At 38.1% G+C, this 20,288-nt stretch overlaps 1 long non-coding RNA gene across 5 annotated transcripts in view; it reads left to right on the plus strand.

Moving 5' to 3' along the window:
• The window catches only part of LOC141513024 (uncharacterized), a 106,671-nt gene that overhangs the window by 66,147 nt on the left and 20,236 nt on the right, over window positions 1-20,288 (plus strand). Inside the window, exon 6 of one of the 5 annotated variants that reach the window (XR_012475671.1) lies at window positions 10,417-10,523. The exons of 2 other annotated variants lie outside the window; for them this stretch is intronic. This is a non-coding gene — a long non-coding RNA (uncharacterized LOC141513024). 2 more of the 5 variants (XR_012475670.1, XR_012475667.1) reach the window with 2 other exon arrangements.

Genomic DNA, 20,288 nt, shown 5'->3' on the forward strand with positions numbered 1-20,288 from the left:
TAAGTTTTCTTAATTGCAACAAAATCAACATTAATTCAGTACTCCATGCTATTGCAGTTTTTGGGGACTTAGAAACAGCAGATATTAGATGCAAGATGCTAAAAGCAATAGATTTTTATTTGGCACATTTTTACTCCCCATAAAAGAAGACTTAAGGCTTAACTTCAGGCAACCAAGGGTGCAAGGATGGGCACAGAGGAAAAGAAGGCAAGGTTGCATCTGGACTATAAAATGTGAAAGAAACATCTACTCTCAGATTTCTGGAAGGGGTAAACAACTCAGATTGTGGTAGAGTTTTGTCTGCAGTGAGATGATCAGGTCACAGCAGAAGAAGGAAGGGAGTGGATATATGACGAAAAGAAAGATAATCCCTCCAAATCAGTATTCAGGTTATGCAAACTTGTAAGTGTTATCTGAGTTTTTTTTATGGGAACAGCTGGATTTCCACACAACAAATTTTTTCTATCATGCAAAAGAAGTCAGGGAGGGGCAAGGTCTCTAGAAAACATATCCAATTCAGTGATTCTGATGGATCTAATAATAGCTAATAATAATAATAGCTAGTGTTTATATAGTGCTTGAATGGTTACACAATGCTATGCAAATATGATCTCATTTTATCTTCACAAAACCCTGGAAATTTGATGATATTATTGTCCCCACTTTACAAAAGAATTTGAGACAATTAAATGCAAGGGTAATAAAGGTATATCAACAGTAGAGAATCATGGTATGCCAGAACTGGAAAGAAGCTCTCAAGTCAATGAAATCAACCCTTACCCAAAGCATTAATCTCACGTATAACATCTGGGACAAGTAACCAGCTTGAACTGGTACCCAGGTCTCCTTATTTTCTGTTCTTTCCCAGCTTACCTCTCATTGCTCCCCTAATAAGAAAAACCTTTTCAATTCCTCAGGAAGGCCACCCCTTTTGCGAGGCAAACAAAGTCACAGAAAAAGCAGAGGGTAAAACAAAATCTTTTTTGCAGCTTTAATCCCTTCCCAAATCAGAGGCATCTACTGGGTTGGAGAAAATGGTATCAAAGAGCCAGCAGTTGTGGGGAAGAACAGCCCAGAGGACAGGAATATAGTCTCCAGCTCCTCTTAGCTCCAGAACCCAGGATTCTCCTACCATCTCCAATTTTATTCTCCTGCCAATGATTCAGGAACTTCAGGGACTGTCAGTGTAATTATAGAAAATTGCTATAGTGTTCAGGGAATGGTAATTGTGCCACCCGCTGCCCAGGGCCCTGGGCTGTGCAGCAGGTACCTGCCAATTTTAGCTCCTCTTCTCTTCACAGGTTTAAGCATGCTGAGGGAACTCCTTTTCCTATCTCTTTTCCTTTCACTCCAAATCCCAACTTGGTTTCTGTCTCCTTTATTTTGATTGATAGATTCTTTCTTTTAGTTTTATTGCCTATGAAAAGCTATTATTCTTTCCCCTCCTTCTGGATTCCTACAGATCCCCTGAATAAAAGTTCAAAAGATCCAGCTCAGGGATTAGGGATGTGGATTTTATTTAGTTGACTGGCATGTTGCCTAAATATTACTAAATACATTTAATTACTAACCCACAGTTTGTAGGTGTTATAATGATAAATATTGTTTTCTTTTTGCTTCTAGGAAGATTATGAGAGACCTAATGACTTTGCTTCCTCTCCAGATCAGGCAGGCCTCAAGGTAAATGGGATAGGGCAGGGAACTAACCAGGTCATCTTCACAAAGCTAGGCTGTTTGCCCCTCCTTCTCCCATATTCTGCTGTGAAGGAATTAGGTTTCCTTCATACCCAGTCAAGATAGGAAAAATAAGTGAGGTGTTGAAGGAGGAGGGGATGTGTATAGAGGGATTTCTTCTCTAGGGAATGGATGGGGAGATAAACATCAAAGTCAACACACATAGACACCCACACCCACAGAGGTATATTTAGTCAAGAATTTTTCCCCCATCATGGTTTGAAAGATCAAAATTGCTTACAAAAAAAGGAAGCAGCCATTGTGGTTTCTTTTGACAGTAGCCCAATTTCCTAGCTGTCACAATACTTTAAAATAAAATACATGAAGTCTTTTCACTGTGCTTTATTCTTCACCCTAAAACTGTTGGGAAATAAGCTGGCCCAGCCAGCAGGTAAGCCACCAAGCATACTGCTGACCATGGTGCTGACACACCAGGCTTCAGGGTCTGAGAAACCTCTACAAAGGAAAAACAATTCACTCTCCTGACACATACGTATATACACCCTGTGGTCAATCTATTATTACTGAAGTCTACAGAGATTTGCTGAGGTAACACCAGTGTAAGGATAGAGATTGTCTATGTAAAGTTTAGAAGTAAGTTTGCACTTGGTTGAAATACACTGACATGAAGCCATAGGAACACTAATTTTTTTTTTTTTTTGTATTTCCTTGTCATTCTCTTCTCATCTGGATGAAAGAAGAAATTAGATAACTAGAGATAGTATAAGAATATGGGTGAGAAACTAAAAAATATCATGTGGGACTGAGAACAAAACTGAGATTGCGCATTGGAAGAGTGAGCTTGGGCCAGAGTGTCCAGATGGGCAAATATCAAATCTGTAAGGGTGTAGGGGATGGTGAGACAAAGCAGAAGGAAGAACAAAGAACATCATTCTCCAAGAAGGGGATTAGTATTTTCTAGCATGTACTCCAAAACTAAGGAGGAACATTTGGGCCTCAGTTTTCCTCTTCTGCAAAATAAAGAAGTTAGACATTATTATTTCTTAGACATTTTAGCATTTAGCATTTCTTTTTTTTATATTTTAAGATTTTTCAAGGCAATGGGGTTAAGTGGCCTGCCTAAGGCCACACAGCTAGGTAATTATTAAGTGTCTGAGGCCAGATTTGAACTCAGGTACTCCTGACTCCAAGGCTGGTGCTCTATCCATTGTGCCACCTAGCCGCCCTAGTATTTCTTTTACTACTCTATGGTAGTTGAACTATGTTCAGAAAACTTTAATTAAATATTAGGTTAGTGAGGGATTGACTATTTTTCTTTCCATAAATTAATCAATCAGCTACTATTTGTTAGGAAATTGCTATGTAAAGCATTGTGATTAGCATTGAGGATATAAGACCAAAAATAAAACAATCCCTGACATTATGGAGCTTATATCCTACTGGGTAGGAAACATGTATTATTTGAGAATTTTTAATGTCTGCTTTCCCCTAAGAAATAAACCCTTGAATCTTTGTAGGCTAGTCTCTGGCAGATAAGGATAAAAAGAAAGAAAGAGAATTGTTGCTAGGTAGGGCATCCAGTTACATAGTTGTGATGAAAAAAAAAGAAAGAAATGTTGGGACACAAATACATTGTTGGTGGAGTTGTGAACTGATCCAAACTTTGTAGAGAGCAATTTGGAATTATGCCCAAAGGGCAATAAAAATATGCATACCTTTTGATCCAGCAATACAAATACTAGGTCTGTATCCTGAAGAGATCATGAAAAAGGGTAAAAATCCCACATGTACAAAAATATTCATAGCAACTCTGTAGTGGCAAATAATTGGAAATTGAGGGGATGCCCATCAGTTAGGGAAAGGATGAACAAATTGTGGTATATGTATGTGATGGAACACTATTGTTCTATAAGAAATCATGAGAGATGAGATTTCAGAAAAGCCTAGAACAACTTGCATGAATTGATGCTGAGTGAGACGAGAAAACCAGAAGAACATACAACACTAACAAAAACATGGGGTGATGATCAACCCTGATGGACTTGCTTATCCCATCAGTGCAATAATCAGAGGCAATTTTAGGGGATCTGTGATACAGAATACCATCTGTATCCAGAGAAGGAATTGTGGAATATAAACATAGACCTAACCTTATTATCTTCAATTTTTAAAGTTGTGTTACATCTTAAGTAATTTTGCTATCTCTAATGGTTTTTTCCTTCCTTTTTGGAGTTGTTTCTTCTTTCACAACACATTCAGTTTTGATCTATGCATATCATGGATGAAAATGTAAAGGCTACATCAGATTGCTTTCTGTTGGGGGGAGGAGGAAGGAAGGGAAAGGTAGAAAAAATTGTAAAACTCAAAACCTGGCAAAAAAATGATTGGTAGAAACTACCATTATATATAATTTAGAAAAATAAAATATTTACATAACAGAAAAAAGAAAGAGATGTGTAGGATCTCCCAGCTCAGAAAATTAAATAGGAACTCAGAAGATTTGAAAGTATTCTATCTCTCCGCTGGGGTTTCATGACAAATGAAGCTAAGAATATAGTAAAGGAGCAATCCTGAAACTAAAGGAAAAGCCCTTTGGATTAGTTGAAAGAAGGGACACATACACTTCATTATCCTATATCTTGGAATCTCCAAGAATGGTGATTCCTAGTGCAAGACCTGATCCTTCATCGTTCCAACCAATAGTCTATCCCAGTCAATGGATAGGCAAATGCTGGCTGTGAGAACAAACCTGTATCATTACTTTTTCTAGATTGCAGTTCACATTTCTACAGGACTTGACATTTGCAAAGTACTTTTCTCAACCCTTTGAGGTTGGTAGTGCAAGTATTATTGTCTCCATTAATTCACTTTGAAACAAAGTGGCTCATGATTGTATATATATAACCTATATAAGATTGTTGGCTACCATGGAGAAGACGGAGGGAAGGGAAGGTGGTAGAAAAATGTGGTACTTAAAAATTTGCAAAAGAATGAACATAGAAAATTCTGTATGCATATAATTGGAAAAAATAAATAAAATTTAAAAGAAACAAAGCGGTTCTCAGAGAGATCTGTGATTTCTTCAATGTGGGCATAACTTCCACTGGAGCAGATCTCAGCCTAAACATAATTTCTCAGCTCATGATTCTTCTCTCTCACTTTCTGTAAAACCTTAGTAGAGGAGGCACCTAATGCTTTGGACAGCTTCCTATTTTTTTCTTCATTTTTCATGGATTCCAGAGTAGCACTCAAATCATGTAGGTGGTATACCTCACACTTGATTCTGCCAATATGCCCTGCTGCTTCTTCCAGCCCTCTCTCAAACCCTACATTTCACTTTTCCCCTTCATAACCATAATCAAATCAATAGCATCTTTACATCTATAAAATGAGTGTCATAATGCAATGTTGGCAGAGTTATGAACTGATCCAGTCATCCTTGAGAGCAATATGGGGCTGTGGCCAAAGGGCTATAAAACTATTTATATTATTTGACTTATTAATAACAGTACTAGGTCTGTATCCCAAACATTAAAAAATAAAAAGAATTAATATATGTAAAAATAATGAGAGCAGCTCTTTTCATAATGGCTAAGAACTGGAAATTGAAGGTATGCCTATCAACTGGGAATAGCTGAACAAACTTGTGGTCTATAGTAGTGATGCAATACTATTGTACTATAATAAATGATGAACTAGATGCTCTCAGAAAAACCTGGAAAGATTTATATGAACTGTTGCAACATGAAGTAAGTAGAACCAGGAGAACATTATATAAAGTAATAGCAATATTATATCATGATCAACTCTTAATGACTTGGTTATTCTCAGGAATACAGTGATCTAAGACAGTTCCTAAGGATCTATGCTGAAAAATGCTATCTACCTCCAGAGAAAGAACTGTTAGAATCTGAATGCTGATTGAAATATACCTTTAAAAACTTTTTTGTTTTTCTCATTTTTTGTCTGTTTTCTTTCACTACATGTCTAACATGGAACAATATTTCGAATGACTGTACATGTGCAATCTTGATAAAATTGATTGCCTTCTCAAGGAAGAGGGAGGGAAGAAAGAGCGTTTGGAATTCAATAAAAGTTAAAATTGTTTTTATATGTAATTGGGGAAAAATAAAATATCAAAAAAGTGTATGTCAATTAACTCCCAGGCATTTCAACTTATCATCCCTTACTCTTCCCAGACTAAAAATATAACTCTCTGAACACCACTATCACTTGTAAAATGTCTAGCTCCACCTATCAGAATGTAAGCTCCTTGAGATTAGGGACCATCTTGCTTTGGTATTTACATTCCCATCATTTAGGTCATAGTAAGTTTTTTCATTCACTTATAACTCAATCATCTCCTTTTAGAGTATAATTGTGTTTGTTAATTTTACTTGTGAGGAAACTGAAGCTTAGGTTGCTTAAGTGACTTGACCACACAGCTAGGCAAGATTCACAATCTGAACCCAAGTTTTTCGACTCTAAGTCCAATGTTCTTTCCATTCGTTATCCTGTCTGTAACTTGTTTGTACACACCTGTTTTCATGTTACCTAATTCATTGGACTGTAAGCATTTTGTGAAAAGAAATTGTCTTTTTTGCCTTTCTTTGACTCCCCAGTGCTTAGCACAATGGCATATAGTAGGTACTTAATAAATGTTTATTGATGTACTGCTGTAACATAACCATCTCTGATCCCAACATATAAGGTTTATTTCAGGGCTTATAAGTCTGGGCACATTGACTGAGAACAAATCATTGCACAATTTATTCCTCTTTAGAGACTGGCAGTACTGGTGTTTGATGCCATCATATTTGTATTATAAGTTTTATGTTTACTACTGTAGGACTAAGGCAGCTGCTCCTTACCCAGACTAGATATGTCATAGTTTCATGTTTTCCAGAGGACATTTTCCTATTGTAAGAAGGAAAATTATACATATACCTTCCCTCTCCTCCCCCAGCCCAATAAGAAGAATAATGCTGAGCATAGTAGTTCAAGTATCCAAGATTTTGGAAGAGTTGAGCAAAAGAGTAAGACCCATAATAATAAGAGTAATAGTAGGTAAGTAAGAGTATAGAGATAGGATCATGGCTTATCATTCTATATTCTATTGTTTGAAAACATATTGTTGTTCATGTCTCTTTTTATAAAAGAATTTTTCTGATCCCCTCAGTTTTGAGTGCTTGCCCCCACCAATTTCTACCTGTCAATTTTGCCTATATTTTATATCCATTTATATGTGCAACTATTTTCCACCTGTAGAATGCTTTTATGTTTGTCTTATTTTTTCTAGCACCTAGAAGAGTTCCTGTGGTAGACATTTAAAAACTGTTTGTTGAATTGAAAATTGAAAGCTGAATTTGTTCTAGAAAATGGGATGGACTCTCTCAATGAGATGGACAAATCCAATGAGAAAAAAATAATACCAAAAGAAATTTTGTGGATGCATAGAAAACTCATTGGTCAATTTGGATTTTAAAAAGTCATATTCAGAAAATAGAGGCAAGGAAGGTAGCTGAGGATTATTATCAAAAATGGGGATAGTGTCAGGAGCAAAAAAAAAAAACAAAAAACAAAAAAGAAAGCTTCAAGTTCTAAGGAAAACAAAGCATAGCTAAATAGCATAGTGGATAGAGCACCAGGCCTGAAATTAGGAAGATCAGAGTTCAAATTTCACCTCAGATATTTACTAGGTCTGTGATCTTGGACAAGTTATTTAATTTCTGTTTGTCGAAGTTTCTCAGTGGTAAAATGGGAACAAGAATAGGATATAACTTCCAGGACTATTGTGAGGATCAAATGAGATAATATATGTAAAAATAACTTAGCCCAGAGCAAGCACTACATAAATATTAGCAATTAAGTTATTTCTTAAAGAAATCATATTATTGTAAGAGGAATTCACTGCTTGAAATAGATGGAAATATAATAGGCAGTAGAAAGAAGGCAGAACTACTCAAATATTTTTTGCCTCTGAGAACAACTTTTGGACTAGAATTGATAGAAATGGTTAACAGGAAGCTGAAATCCAAGATAATTGAGGAAGTGGTAAATGAGGCCCTAAATGTCCTAAATTCAAGTATCCAGATCTGAAATAACTATATCCCATAGAACAGGAAGATGTGGTGAATGTGATTGCTGAATCATTGTCAGTGATCTTTTAAAAATTGCAGATAATGGGAAGAAGAAATGCTGCAAGGCTAGGAAAGGGCAATTATTGTGGAAGAGGGTATATTATTCAAACCCTAGGCTTATGCGCTTGTCTTTGATTCTTGGCAAAATTCTAGAACATATTATTAAAAGGATGGTTTGTGAGCACTTAGAAAGGGAAATGGTGATGACTAAGAGCCAGCATGGGCTCATCGAGAATAGGTCATGCAAGAATAACTTCATTTCTCTTTCTCACAGGGTTTTCTGATCAGAGAAATGCTGCAGCCAGATTGCTGGTATTCAGCAAGGCATTGAGCAAAGTCTCTGGCAGTGCTAATAGTTGTCATTTACTTTAATGTTTGCAAAACCCTTTGCTTGTAGCATTTTATCTGAACCTCACAACATCCCTGAGACAAGTACTATTACAATATCCCCATTTTATAGATGAGGAAACTGAGGTTAATTGATGTTATATAACTTTTCCACAATTGTCTAATTAGTATATGAGGCAATGTTCGAGCCCTATTTTCCTGTTGCCAATTCTAATACTTTACCTCTCATGACATCCTGGTGAACAGGATCCTTCTCCCTCCACAGTTGCCAAATTGACATTCTTCAAACACATCTGACCATGGCTCCACTATTAAAGAAGCTTTGATGGGTTTCTTTTGCCTCAAGGATAGATAGAATCTCTTTTCAAATTTTTCAAATTTTAAATTTTTCAGGTGTATTCCAACCAAATGAGGGAATTTCTGTTTAGGTGAAGGCTAGACTTCTGAATTTCATGTTTTGAATTTTGCCCTGAAGAACTGGAATCATGTTCTAGGATACTTGAAGTGTTGCTGACAAGCTATTATCTAAGCTTATAGTCAAGACACAAGGTTCTGAGATAAACCCCAATGATGTAAGGAAGTTGTGGCTCAAATACAAAGGTTTGACCACTTGTGAAGAGAAAGAATACAACTTTCAGAGACAACCAGGCTTTCTCTGGGTGTTCACATACATCATATGTGTGTATATATATAATATATATATATATATTATGTATAATATATATACACAGATACACATTTATGTATTTGTTTATGAACACATACCTACATATACATGCACACACATATATGAATAGCATGGGTGAATGGACTAAAGGACTAATAGACTAGCTTCTTGAGTACTACTTCCAACTCTGCCACAACATATTGTTTTGGTTTTGCACAAGTTCCCATACCTTTCTAGGTTTCCATTATCTCAACCATAAAATGGGACTGATGATCTTGACCTGCCAGGGATGAATACCAATTGAGTTGACATTTTGGCTAGGACTCCTTCTGCTGGCCATCATTTGAGAACATCGCAGATGGCCATCTGTTGAGCCTCAATTCTGGCAACACTTATGAGCCCATTTGTCCCACTTATTGAGTACCATGGACTTTCTCTAGTTTATTGACTCAACCATTTCCCCTCTTTCTGTGGGTACCCAAGGTCCCTGATAGAACTTATTTATAGACAAGGATATAGGATATAAGGGAAAAGGGAAAAAAGATTCAACACTGGAGGGAAAATGGAAATACAGAACAAGGAACTAGGAAAACATGTAAGGCCAAGACACAAAGAGAGAGAGAAGTCATTGAACATTAGATATTAAGGGACCTTAGACTTAATCTTATTGTACAAATGAGAAAAACCAAATATTACGAAAAGGAAAGTAACTTGCCCAAGCTCATAAAGCTTGTCCAGTATTCCTTCAATTGAAACTATGGGATGGAGGATGGGAAGAAGTAAAGGAGGATATTGAATGATGTAAGACTTATGAGGAGGTAAAAAAAGCAGGAAGAGAAATCAGGAAGCAAAAGAGAGGAAAGAGGACAGAGAGCTGAGAAATGTTTTATGAGAGAGGAAGAAGTAGAAAAAAGGAGGTGGGGAGGAGAAGAGACACAGAAAAGGAGGAGAAAAACAAAGAGAGGAGGAGAGAAGGGGTAGAGGAAGCCAAAGAATCCTAAGTTCCTTTGCTGAGGAGTCAGCTTGACCCAGCTGTAGTTGGGGGTAGTTGAAATGGCTCATTAGTGCCAGTTTCCATGAGAGCTCATTGCCCTTCAACCCCAGGTTTTGGGGGAGTTGCCAGCTCCTCAGAGATGCTACTTACTATACCTCTTTCACCCAGCCAGGGCCACTAGGGAAACACTGATGCCAATTCACTTGATGGATTCTGCTACTTGTTATTTGAGGGATCGGACAGGCATTGAGCTTTCTGGAGATTAATTTTTGATTTATTGGCGGTAACAATGATTTATTCTGATACTCCCCTAGGGCAAAGAAAGGGTTGTAAATATTTTAAATATTGTTAGCTGGTGACAAGAAACATCGCTGGATGGGGAGCAGGGGCAGATGGGAATTTGAAATGCCTTCCCCTAAATTACTTAAAGGAAAACTGTGCACATTTGCTAGTCTGTTTAAGATGGAGGTTAAGGGGGGGGTTTAGAAGAAAGAAGCATATTAAATTGTTATCTTATTAACTCAGACAACATCTTATGTTTTCTCTATGGAGTCCATTTGCTTTCTCTACAGATGTTGATTGGATTGGATTGGATTTTGCAGCCTGCTGAGGTAACAGAGGTAACATTATGATTCCTAGAGAGAGGAACTCCTGACAGGAGAGAGGAGAGAGAGAGAAGGTAACTGTGAATCAGAATAAGAGGGTGAAAGATCTTAGGTCTTCATGGAGAAAGACTCTCCATCTTACTATGGCAACTTTATTTCTAAGGTCTTTTTTTCATCTATGATCTTTTTTTTCTCCCCTCACACAAACCCTGAAAAAAAGAGAACTAAGGATTGTTGTTCCCATTATAGAAATGAGATAACTGAGATCCTACGTGTCGGTGACTTGCCCAGCTTAACTTGGTGCATGGGAGTGAAGCCAGGATTAGAAGTGAGGTTTCTAACCACACTTAATGACCCTCTCCAGTCATCCCTGTGGATCTCACGACTCACAGTGACTCCCTCTAGACGGTTTCCTTTATCCTTTAAGGAAATTAGTCAAAGGGAGTCTCTCTTAGAGTCTTTATTGTCTTTCAAGACTCAGCTCAAGTACCATGTTGCTCATGCCCTCACTCCCAGTTGCCAGTGACTCTCATAATATTGCCTTGAATATATTTGTATTTATTCTATATAAATTTATAAATATTTATACAGTATAATTACATATGTATGTATATAGACAGACATATATACACACATATATGTTTACATGTCTCCCTCCAATAGAATGCAAGATCCTTTGGGGGAAGGATTATTTCAATTTTTGTCTTTACTTCCCCAGTTTCTGGCACATAGTAGGTGCCTATTGAATGCTTGTTGCTTTACTTGACTTATAGAGTCTGTTGAGATGGAAATCCATCCTAAGAGGAAAAGGATGTAGGAAACAAAGTACCCTCCATTTTGTCCACCCTTGACCTCCCATTACCACCAGCAAACAAACCTCTTCAATAAAAACTTCCCATGTGTAATAGAAGTCCTACTCTTATTACAACTAATCTCATTGGGATCCACAGCAGTAACACTGGAATAGTATCCCTCTTCTGGAAGCTAGGTATTCCCTAAAATAGCAATGAAACCACCCTCAAGGCTCAGAATTGATCTGGGAATCTAGTGCTTGAACCACCCAGAACAATATTGTATGCATACAGTATAACCTTTCTCTGGAAATCACTCTGGGGGAGGCTCTGAAAATGGTTTTGTTTGTGTCTGTTAATGAATTTCCAGACTAATTTTCAATATCCATTGATTTTCTCATGTCACTTTCTGACTGGAAAATCTTCCCTCTACATATAGATTCTCCACATATAGATAGACATATAGCCCTCTAGTCCTTTCCATACCTCGAACACATCTCATTCTATTCATTTCTGTGCATTTTCCTGCTATACCTGCAATGACCTTTTTCCTCCTCATGTCCTACTTATTCTTAAATCCCAGTTTTAAATGGCGTGTCTTCCATGAAGCCTTACCTGATATTAACTATTGGTTAAACAAATGTCCCCAAACCTTACTTCTTGTACCTCATATCACACCTTTTTTTTTGTATCCTGGGCTTGCATTTTACTATCTGGTAGCTCTTTTACAAGTCATTTAACCTCTAAAATTCATCTGTAAAATGAGGGAGCTGTACTAAATAATTTTCAGCCCTTCCAATTCTAAATACTTAGATATTCTTCTTATATAATAATATTATTAGTCATTGGCAGCTGGGTGCCCAGCTTGGAGTCAGGAAGACTCATCTTCTTGAGTTCAAATATAGCCCCAGACACTTACTAGTTGTGTGATCATGGGTAAATCACTAATCCTGTTTGCTTCAGTTTCTTCATCTGCAAAATAAACTGCAGAAGGAAATCCAGTATCTTTGCAAAGCAACTCCAATAAAAACCCCAGCCCAAAAGACTGAACAACAAATTGTGAGTTAAAGCTATTTATTTATGTGTCTTATCCCCATCCCAGGATTTTAACTAAATGAGGGTAGAAGACTTCCTCTGAACTTCCACAAACTAGCAAAATATGTTATTTAATTGATTCAAATATATAGAATTGTATTAAGGAGTTCATGGGTCCACAGGAAGAAAAGTCTAGCATTCTAAGGCATCCACCTCCCAAACAGACAGACAAGATGAATGCTGAACACTCAGATGTTAGGATTGAAAGGTAGAAAGTCACAGAATCATAAAATCATGGCTCTAAGGAAGAACAGAACATTAGAAAATATCTTGTCCATTCCTCTCTTTTTTTCTGTTGAATAAACTGAGGCCCAAGAAAGTAAAGTAATTTGTCCAAGATCATACAGGTAAAAATCATCAGATGTAGGATTTGATTCCAAGTCTTCTAATTGTAAAGCCCTCTTTCTACTGTGCAATGATATTTCTAGGGGATGGGAGAAGGAATGAGTGAGATATCAGTTTGAGGATGGATTAGCCTAGTAAGAAGACAAGAAATGAAAGAAGAATGTCAAATAAAATATACCCTGAGACCTGCAACCCAGCTAATATCCAAGGATGCCTGCTTGAACCAAGAGAGGAGTCCCAGGAGATAAAGGAAAAAGACTTTGTTTACTCAGTAAGCTTGAGAGTTTAACCAGACCACTGGTTTGAGTGGAAAGGGAAATGGGGGGATCTGGAAGGAAAACAGATTCCCTTGGACAATTGAAAGGAGTCAGACCTGGATCATGAAGGGATCAGACACAGCAGCTTCTATTTAGAATTCAGATATAACTTAGAACTTTCATAATTTTTAAATAAATAGCTTGAACCAGATTACCTTTAATGGTCCTTCCAACTCGAAGATTATAAGATGCTATCAGGTGCCTAAAACTCTTATTTCTCAAAGATGTCTAGGACCAAAGAATCCCTAAGTAAAACATTTCCTAATCTAGACAGGAGCAGGGCTTGATAAAATCACTCTTTCTCTGCAATGCTCTATCTCTATGTAGTCTGTCCTCTAAAAATCCTTATGATTGCAGTAAAATAGCCACACTATATTAAAAATGGCCAGCCAGAGAGGATGCTGCTCTCTTAATGACTTACTTCTGAGATGGTGGAAAAGGTAATGTGAACAGTCCTCCCCTCATAAATCCTTAAGATGACCGAAGTCACTGGGAGGTCTCTATAGAAGCAAACAGCTGGAGCCTAGAATTTTCCCAGTCACTGAGAGATGAATTGTGGAGTGGGACAAAACTGGGAGCAGATACAAACTAAACTTTGTTACATGCTACTTGGAAAAGCTCTGTTGCTTCCTCCAGTGTGAATCGTGAGTTCTCCAACAGAAACTAGCTCAAGGGTTTCTCAAATTATCTCCCCCCAAGCGTTCAATATAGACTGTTCACCTTGGGGTTTCAGATTTAGAGCTAGAAGACCCCTTAGAGACCATCTAGTTCACCCTCCTCAATTGATAGTTGAGGAAACTGAGTTTCAGAAATAAGAAGTGATTGGCTCAAGTTCACATTGGAATTACTTGCCGGAATGGGTTTTAAACCCAAACCAAGTCTACAAAGTCACTCTTAACCACTATATGTGACCTAGCCTGTATGTGTTAGTTTACTCATCTGTAAAATTGGAAAAATAATAACTGCTTCTCTGGGTTGTTGTAAGGATCAAATTAGATAATATTTTTAAAGAACTAATTTATTGCAATATCTAACACTTGGTAAGTGCTATAGAAATATTAGCTAAGTTGAAAATGGTGGTAATGATGATATATTAGGGTTAATTTACAAACTGTGGAAACTTCTTTAAGTTTCAGATCCCAACTGGAAAAAAGTATGTGTGGGAGGTGTTATCTGATAGGCTTGTACAAGGATGCAGACGCTCCCCTTGTCTTCGAGCAGCCTTTTCTCTTTCTAATAAAGAAGTATTATGCACCTACTATGTAACAGAAATGAAAGACAACCTGGCATAGTAGATAAGACTGGACTTCAAGCTGGGAACATTAGCAGCAGTATGCATTTAATAAGTGCCCACTGGGTGACAAGGGCTACATCAAGTGCAAGGAGATATAAAAAGGTGAAAATAGTCCCTGCCCTCAAGGAGTTTATCTTCTTAAAGGAAGACAATAATAAAAGTTATGTATTGTAAGAAATAAACAGCATAGGAGCAGCTAGATAGTGCAGTGCATAGAGCACTAGCCCTGAGTTCAAATTCAGCCTCAGACACTTAACAATTACCAAGCTGTGTGACCTTGGGCAAGTCATTTAACTCCATTGTCTTGCCAAAAAACCCCCAACAAAACAAAAGAAATATAGAGTAGAAATGAGAGAGAATCTCACAAGGGAAGCAGTCAAAGGGAAATCCAGGAAAACCTGGTTTAAATTCCATACTGGTTGTGTGACTCCTATTACTTTACATTCATCCCTGTTCCAGACCCAGTTCCCAATTATTATTATCAGTGTTACCTCTCACTATTCTATGTACATAAATTTTTATTAATATGCTACTGATTCACACAATCATTACCTAGCACTTTAGACATTGAAATGCCTTTTGTTCCTCCAGAGAACTCAATTTCCATTCTGAACCTTGCATCATGTGATAACATGAGACTCCCTAGAACTGTAAGAAAGCCTGGATTTGATTTGAGTCCCACTTTGGCCCCTAACTGTATCACCAAGGGCAAGATATTGAACCTCCTTTCTGTCTGACAAGAGGACCTTCAATCAATGAAGGAGCATTTATTAATCACCTATTAAATTCTAGGAGCTGGGGATTCAAAGTGAACTTGCCCCCAAGAAGTTTACATTCTATTTGGGAAGATAGCATGTACGTAGATAATTGTGTATGAGAAATATATATACATATATATACATATATATATGTATATATGAAGTATGAGATAATTTATGGGGAAAGATAGTAGCAGCTTGCAAGCATCAGGACTAAAGCTAGTGAAGCCCAAGGAATGATGGAAGATGGAATCTGGTATTCAGATCATGTTGGTCATTCTTGTAAGCTTTGGAAGGCTAATTAGGAAGCCTTTTGGATAGGGCATCGAACTCTGACAGTTGCAAGGGCCCTTCAGTGGTCAGTCCCTTCATTTAACAGGAAGTGGCATGGCATCTTGCCCAGCATGATGAGCTGTCTGGGCATCTCTCTTGCTCTGAAACACTAGTAGGGCTGCTCTACAAACACTGGAGGAGACCAGTGGGGCCAGTAACAGTGTGGACCAGTGGTAATAACTTTACAAATCATGATGGTGCTCTTGAGAAGGCTGAAAGGTTTACAGAGTCCTTTTTCCCATAAAAACCCTATGAGGTAGGTTGTGCAAGTGTCACTATTTGTATTTTATACATGATGAAATAGGTTCAGAAAGATGTTACTTAGAGCCTCACAGCTAGCAAACATCAAAGACAGGATTTAGGCTTGTTTCTCCTGATCCCAAGTCCATCACTCTTTCCACTATCTACCAATCAGTCAATCAAGAAGCAACAGTAAGCTTTGTTGCTGTTGCTCAGTTGTGTCCAACTCTTCATGGGATTTTCATGGCAAAGACATTGAAGCGGTTTACCATTTCCTTCTCCAACTCTTTTTATGAGGAAATTGAGGCAAACAGGTAAAAATTCTTCATGAAGCTTTAGTTCCAGGATGAGTAGAGAGACTAAAGAAGGAATGAGTAAGTATAAGAAACATAAAATGAAGAATCAAAAGAATAGAATAGACAGAAAGGAGAAAGAAGAGGATGAGAGGGGTAGCTAGGTGATGCAGTGGATAGAGCACCGACCTTGTAGTCAAGAGGACCTGAGATACCACCTCAGATACTTAATATTTACTTAGCTTGGTGATAGGGGGCAAGTCACTTTACCCTAGCACCTTGCAAAAACAAACAAAAGAATGTGGCAGAAGAGAATGAAAAAAATTCTTTTTCAGAAAAAGAAATATAAAACAAAATATAAGAACTAATGACAGTTGAACAGGAGGTAGGGATTTTGTCACCTCATTCCAGGTTTTCTTGAAAAGACATTGGAGTGGGGTTTGCCATTTTCTTCTCCAACTCATTCTATTGATGTAGAAACTGAAGAAAACAGGATTACATGACTTGCCCAGGGTCACACAGCTTCTCAGTGTCTGTGACTGGATTTGAACTCATTAAAATGAGTCTTTCTGATTCCAGGTCAAGAGCTCTATCTAGTGATCCACCTCACTTCCCTTAAGCACTTATCATGTGCCAGTCATTACTCTAGGTGCTAAAGATACAAAGACAAGCATGAAACACTATTATCAATGAAATTACATTCTTAGCTTATTCTTTTGCTTTTTTATTTTTATAATGTAATTCTTCCTTTTTTACCCCCTTAGGTGGGTGTTCAAGTAAAACCCCTACCTCATGCTCAACTTTCATTAGTTCTTATATTTTATGTTCCTTTTTCTGACAAAGGATTTTTTCTCTCATTCTCTTCTTTCCCCTGTCTATTCTATACTTTCGAGTCTTCATTTTATGTCTCTCATACTTACTCATTCCTTCTTTAGTCTCTATAATCCTCATGGAATTCAAGTTTATAAAGTACCTATTTTGGGGGATTCTTCTAAACAGTTTCCATGCTTTTGCCTTACAGATCTTGTCTCCTGGTCCCCTTGTTCTGTTGTGTGTCATTCTCCACTGGAGAGGTGATGAAGAAGCTTATTATTCCATAATAAGAATTTTTCTATGTCCCTGTCTGTGAAGTTCACTTCTACTCTTTGCCCTCCCACTATCACCTTTTTTTAATTTCATAAAATCTTAGCTCTGAGTTCATGTTCTCCCACTTTTCTGGGTGTCAGTTATCATAGGTTTCATCTTCTCTAGAGTTGGATGAATACTTTCTATAAGCACCAAATCTCTGGAGATTCTCCCTATTATAAGGTCCCACCAGGCCAGCTAGATGGTCCAGTGACTAGAACTCCAAGACTGAAGTCATGAAGACTCATCTTCCTGAGTACATAATTTGTCCTCAGACACTTACTGGGCAAGTCACTTGACCCTACTTGCCTTAGTTTCCTCATCTGGAAAATGAGCTGGAGAAGAATATGATAAACTCCTCCAATATCATTGCTAAGGAAACCCCAAATGTGGTCATTAAAGTTGAAGAGTCAGACACAACTGAGATGACTGAGCAGGGGACTCCAACTCTCACTACAGAAGGAAGGAAACCAGCATTTATTCCTACATATCAAGGACTATGTTATGTGATAAGCAAATACAAACAAAAAAAGTCCTTCCTTCAAGCTTATTACTATCTAAGGGAAGAAGGTTAGACCTAATTCAGAACTGAAAGGGATTGGGGTTGTATGGATAAGTTGCTTGTGGATGAGATGGGGCCCTAAAGGGAATGAAGACTATAAAATGGAAGTCCTTGGAGGAATTCACTGAAAGGATGAGCTTTACAAAGGGTTGTTCCTGGCTAAGAAAGCCCCAAGGATGATTGAATATTTCAGGGTGAGGAAGGTCCAGGAACTGAGGAAAGTTTCAGGATAAGGTAGCAGCAAAGGCATAGTTCTCTTCCCCTATGGAAGACTTTTCCAGGGTGAGACATCCTTCCACTTCTGAAATGCAAAGGGAGCTTACATTTTAACTAGATATACTACTGTACTATATTGTGAGTTAAACTCTACATGAAATCCTAGGAATCTGGTCCTCTTAGAGAGTTGGCTTCTGAACCTGGGGTGGTGATTGTGGCAGAAACATTGCAGCAGGAAAAAGGTAGGAGTTTCTACTTGTCCACTGTTAATCTGTGAAGGACTCTTCAATCTCTCAAGGACCATTGAACAAGAGCTATTTCCTTAGTGCAGATGTGGAATCTCCTAAGAAAGAGATGGATAGAGAGGCAGGGCACCCTAAGAGAACTTCTGTCCCTCTGCAGTCTCTTGAACTGCAGATCTCCCCTAGAATGGCTATCCTTAGAGTTCATCAAGATCTTGGTAGGATAGTAGGACCCTCTTAGAGGTACATGACAATGGGCTTATAGGACAAGCATTAATAGTGTCCTTTTTTTCTATAGGGAGTAGACTGTGCAAAAGATAGTGGGCTTTGACAAATATCATGGAGATTTGTCCCAGTCACATTGTTCCTGGCTATGAAGAGACAATGAACAAATGTTACAGATTCATTCATTATCTAACAATCCAATGATTTTTCTTATCTCTTGGAAGGCAGAATTGAGAAATTAATTCCTGTCTTGGTTGTGGGGAGGAACTATTTTATTTAGCAAGTGTCTGTTGAGTACCTGCTGCTTCCCTTCAGGGAACTTTAATTCCATTTTGAGAGAAAACAATATAGAAGCTACCTCAGTAGCATGTTGTGTAATTTACATATGAAGAAACACAGGGTCAGGTTTGTCCCATAATTAATTGGTGGATTTTTGTCTGCTATTGAAGAAGACCAAAAATAACATTACTATATTAGGGACAAGTTATAGTGTGTCTGACTGTGGTTGATCAGACTAGTACAAACTCAGAATGCTCTATCACAGGTCAAGCATAAATAACCCATGTGAACACCTTGGAGTGGTTACTCTAAACATAGTTAGGAATAGGTAAAAGAGAGTCAGTTGTTGGAAGCAGCAGCAGGATGGTTCTATTAGAAGCTAATAGTTGTAAGAGGAGTTTGAGGGCTTCAAATTGATCTGTCCCAGGTTTCCCCTACTATGACTGTGAACCCTATGGATACTGAACAGTGAGGCTCTGTTATGCTCAAACCCCAGTCTAGAGGAGAGTGCATCCTTCCTACCTGGTCTCACCTAGATGCCCTTCCAGACAGTCCTGAAAAATGCCTATTAGATTCCTTCCTTGCCTGTCCCCTGGGCTGACTGAGACACTGTATGGACATGGCACCATGCTCTTAGGAATTGACTATTTCCAATAAATGTATAGGACTGTCAGATAGAGAACTGATCTTGGGTGATATTCTATCATGATAAGATGACTATGCCCTGGGGAGAAATTAATTACACAGATCACACATGCAACCTAGATATGAGTAAAGTTATCAAAGGAGAGCAAGAACCTAGCAGAATCAGAAGAGATTAGGGGCAGGATAAAGTGAAGAATAATGCTGCCAACATCCCCAGAACTTGCAGCTCTGAGGCAGATGTGCAACAGTTTTATTGGGGACCTGGATCTGAATCCCTGAGTAAAACAATCACAAATTGTGCCTTATAGAATCAAAGAATCTTTAGCCTGGAAGAGAGGTTGGTGGTCATCTAGTCCAGTGGTATCAAACAGAAACAGTTCCCTGAAGGCTGCAAATTGACTTAGAAAACCACAAATTAATATTATCTACAATAAATTGCATTTAAAAATTTTATTTTGTTAAACATTTCCCAATTACAGTTTAACCTGATTTGGCAGGAATAGAGAAGTTTTGCTGATTTGGGGTTGCCAGGGTCATGAGTTTCACACCTTTGATTCTACTTCATTCCCCACCAAGAACACTAAATCCCTGCTAAGTGATCCTCTGACCTCTGCTCTAACACCTCCGGTGACACAGTGATCACTGCCTCCCTGGGTTGAACAGATGTAGAATGTTTAGGCTTTCCTTTTTCCTTTTCCTGAAATCTGTGTCCATCAGCAGGCCCTCCACACAGGGTCCCACCTCCCTCACTCTCCCCCCACTTCTCACGTCAGCAAAGGCATAAATATTGATGACTTGTAGCTAATGCAGTCAGCTTAGGGGATATCTGGAGCTTCAGATGGGAGCACTTTGAATGAGAAACTCTCCATCTGGAGCAGGATGCCTGGCAGGGTGGTGGGGAGGGTGTGTGTGTGTGTGTGTGTGTGTGTGTGTGTGTGTGTGTGTGTAGCAGAACTAAATCTTTTCATTTCACTAAGGGCTCTGGAAATATCAACCTTAGTGCCTCAGAATGAATAAGAGGCAGAAGGGAGAGTTGCCTGTGAGAAGTAAATCTCTGCCACTTGAATTACTGTCTGAAA

Source organism: Macrotis lagotis, chromosome 2 (assembly GCF_037893015.1).
Source record: "Macrotis lagotis isolate mMagLag1 chromosome 2, bilby.v1.9.chrom.fasta, whole genome shotgun sequence".
NCBI lineage: Eukaryota > Metazoa > Chordata > Mammalia > Peramelemorphia > Peramelidae > Macrotis > Macrotis lagotis.